The sequence below is a fragment of the Molossus molossus genome, unplaced genomic scaffold (assembly GCF_014108415.1).
Source record: "Molossus molossus isolate mMolMol1 unplaced genomic scaffold, mMolMol1.p scaffold_m16_p_5, whole genome shotgun sequence".
NCBI lineage: Eukaryota > Metazoa > Chordata > Mammalia > Chiroptera > Molossidae > Molossus > Molossus molossus.
The window spans coordinates 66860209-66862441 of NW_023425388.1; the positions used below are offsets into that span (position 1 = coordinate 66860209).

General features: G+C 35.9%; 1 pseudogene; it reads right to left on the bottom strand.

Annotated features, from left to right (window-relative positions):
- Positions 1–210: 210 nt before the first annotated feature.
- LOC118617722 lies at positions 211–696 on the bottom strand (annotated as a pseudogene).
- Between the last annotated feature and the right edge of the window lie 1537 nt (positions 697–2233).

Consider the following 2233-nt stretch of genomic DNA (forward strand, 5'->3'; position numbering starts at 1 on the left):
TTAGTGATGTGGAGCATTTCTTCATATGTTTCTTGGCCATTTGTATGTCCTGTTTGGAGAGGTGTCTTTTTAGTTCCTCTGCCCATTTTTTTATTATTTTTTTAGGACACCAAGTTTTCTTTAATTATTTTTTTTGGGGAAGGGACATCACACTTCTACTCAATTAAGAAACATTTTTTTATCAGTACAGAGGTCTTCTTTTTACACTTATCATGCCATGAATTCATAGGGAATGGGTTCCAGCAGCTCAGGCTCCTTTCCATTGGTTCTCACAAAATGTGCTTCTCTGGGAGGAGCAGGCTGACGCTTCAGTTGAACCCAGGTACCTTTCTCTTTGGCTTCCTTTTATTTCTGACCATTTTCTTTCACATGTTTCAGGAAGCTATCTCGGCTCTTAGAGTGCTTAATATGCTCAATGCGTACATTAATTCTCTTGGCAAGAATTTTGCCCTTGACTTGTTTGTTCACAACAATGCCCACTGCATGCTGGGTGACATTGTAGACTCTTCTAGTTTTGCCATGGTAACATTTGTGGGGCATTCCTTTTTGAACAGTGCCCATTCCCTTTATGTCCACAATATCACCTTTCTTATAGATTCTCATGTATATAGCCAAAGGAACAACTCCATGTTTTCTAAAAGGCCTAGAGAACATACAGCGGGTGTGTCTCCTCTTTCCCTTTGTGTGCGTCATTTTGGCGAATTACTGGAAGATGAAAGTTCCGACCGAAAAGAAGCCCTCTGCCCATTTTTAATTGGATTATTTGACTTCCTTTTGTTTAATTGTATGAACACTCTATATATTTTGTAAATTAATCCATTATCTGATGTATCATTGGCAATTATGCTCTCCCATACAGTGAGTTCTCTTTCCATTTTGATGATTGATTCTTTTGCTATGCAGAAGCATTTTAGTTTGATGTAGTCCCATATGTTCATTTTTTCCTTTGTGTCTATTGCCTTAGGTGATGTATCAGTGAAAATACTCCTGTGTATGATGTCCGAAATTTTGTTACCTGCATTTTCTTCTAGGATTTTTATGGATTCACGGGTCACATTTAAGTCTTTTATCCATTTCGAGTTTAATCTTGTGTATGGTGTAAATTTGATGGTCTAGTTTCATTTTTTTGCATATAGCTGTCCAATTTTCCCAACACCATTTATTAAAGAGGCTGTCTTTACTCCACCTTTGGTATGGTGGTATGCTCTTGCCACCTTTGTCAAATATTAATTGAGCATAATGTCTTGGGTCAATTTCTGGGTTCTCTGTTCTATTCCACTGGTCTATATGCCTGTTCTTGTACCAGTACCAGGCTGTTTTGATTACAGTAGCTTTTTAGTATAACCTGATATCCGGTATTGTGATCCCACCTACTTTGTTCTTCTTTTTCAAGATTGCTGTCGCTATTCAGGATCTTTTTTGGTTCCATATGAACTTTTCAAGTATTTGTTCTAGTTTTGCGAAATATGTCATTGGTATTTTGATGGGGATTGCATTGAATCTATAGATTGCTTTGGGTAATATGGATATTTTAATGATGTTAATTCTTCCATTCCATGAACAAGGTATGTGCTTCCACTTTTTTATATCTTCCTCTATTTCTTTTTTCAATGTCCTGTAGTTTTCTGCAAATAGGTCCTTTACTTCTTTGGTTAAATTTATTCTTAGGAATCTTAATTTTTATGCGGTGATGGTAAATGGAATTGTTTTTCTAGTTTCTCTTTCTGTGAGTTCATCATTGGTGTATAAGAATGCCGTCGATTTCTTGATGTTAATTTTGTATCCTGCTACTTTGCCAACTTCATTTATTAAGTCTAGTAGATTTTTGATGGAGTCTTTAGGGTTTTCTATGTATAGTATCATGCCATCTGCAAATAATGACAGTTTCACTTTCTCTTTTCCAATTTGGATCTCTTTTATTTTTTCTTCCTGTCTGATTGCTGTGGCTAAGACTTTCAGTACTATGTTAAATAAGACTGGCGAAAGTGGGCATCCCTGTCTTGTTCCTGTTCTTAAGGGAAATGCTTTTAGTTTTTTCCCATTGAGTATGATGTTGGCTGTAGGTCTTTCATATATGGCCTTTATTATGTTGAGATATAATCTCTCTATTTCCACATTGCTGAGCGTTTTTTATCAGAAATGGATGCTGGATTTTGTTGAATGCTTTTTTAGCGTCTATTGATATGATCATGATATGATCATGATATGATCTTTCATTATGTTTATGTGGTGT